The following is a 1,736-nucleotide window of genomic DNA, read 5'->3' on the forward strand; positions in this document are numbered from 1 at the left end:
TTCAGCCTGCACACAACCTCCTCAGGTGAGTACTTTAACATTAATAAAACTCGTGCTTTCCTGCTTGCTGTTCATCTTGCCTTTGGATTCTTTCTTGTGGAATTAAGCAAGAATCTGGTCATTGGACCCACAAGAACTCCAGCTGTTCATCTTACCCTGGAATTCTTTCTCGCAGAATAAGATGAGAACCTTTCCGGGGACACAGGTTATAGTTTCACAAATACTTTTTTCATGACAGTCTAAGTGTAGATGAGAGGAAAAGGACTCGCAGCGATTCTAAATTCTACCAAAGCCCACAGAAATAGATCAAGAAGGCTGACAGGGTAAACAAAAATAATGTTTATTTCTGCTAATGGAAGATTGTGATCTCTCAGCTACAGAAGTTTCCAGGAGCTAGCAGTAACCCAGCCATTAATTTTCCTGCCACCATAACAAGATGAAAGTTTTATAGTTTTCTGAAATCAATTTTAAGTGCGCAGAAAGAGGCAGAACCTGGGACCTAAGGAAGACTACAGAATCTTCAAACCCCTTCCTTCACACAGAACTATCCAATTAGCATATCTGTGGAAGGAGCTGTTAGCCTGGGGAAGATGCAGGCTGGAATTAAGATAGAAGTGATTCCCTCTGTTATATGTAGACTAATAGACCGTATAGCTTTAGTTCCTCTATAACATGAAGCAAAAAACAGATACATGCATGTACAGTACTCCTCACCCTCACTATGCTACACCACTGAATTTAAAAAAAAGAATTTTCCTCACCGAGCCGTGTCCTCTGCTGTGTCATCTGAAGACAGACAGCACCTCTCCCCACACTTGGCACTCCTGTCCAGATTTGGGACAATTGGATCTGGGACACTTCTCCTTACTTTTTCTTTTCACCTGGGTCTGTGGTGCAGCTCCCAGGGGCTGCTGAGATACAAGGACTGCCTCACACAGTGGCGCCACTGGAAGCCTCAAGAAGCTTCTTCCGGCCTGCTGAAAAGGCAGAGCATATATGATGTGGCCTCACACTAGATCACATGAGTGTGATATGAGGGTGGGGTGTCCACGCATGCTCACATGGGGTCACATGGTGGTCCACGTGGGATGGAGACTAAGCCCGGAGCATCCAGAGGACCAGGTCTGGAGTAAGGCCAACCCAACTCTACTATGATTGGTGAATCGCCCCAAGATCAAACCTTGGCTACTCCTCACCGGCTCTCAACAGGACCCTCAACCTGACCCTGGCCCCACCCTCCAATACCCGTACCTTGCGCCTTTTCCAGGCCAAACGGCGGATAGCTAATGGTGAGAAGGCGCGGATTATATCCATGTTGTGCGGGATGCATGCCTGGGAGGAATACTTCGGCACAAGGACAACCAGTCTGTCCCCAGTCCTCCACCCCGGCTGAGGAGTTTGTTCAGCCACAGGTGTTAGAGACATCCTTCCTGACCGGGCTTTAGCAAATAGGGTTTTTCAAGCGTAAACTTTTATTGTAGAACACTTAGCAGAATTGTGTACATTGGTTAACCCAAATTACTTAATAATTTTTAATAACTAAATCAGGCTTTTAAACTTAATTGATATAAAAGTATAAGAATGTTAAAGATGCTTATAAGTCATTTTCAGAACGTCTATAGTTGCTCTTGTGCCAAATCATGCTCTTCTAATTAAGCTTGCTGCATTTCAAAATATGAGCGACTGAGAGAAATGTGAATTTATTTATCATGGCATTTTGTTTTCTCTTATGCTTA

This window comes from Pteropus vampyrus, unplaced genomic scaffold (assembly GCF_000151845.1).
Source record: "Pteropus vampyrus isolate Shadow unplaced genomic scaffold, Pvam_2.0 Scaffold304, whole genome shotgun sequence".
In the NCBI taxonomy this organism is placed as follows: Eukaryota; Metazoa; Chordata; class Mammalia; order Chiroptera; family Pteropodidae; genus Pteropus; species Pteropus vampyrus.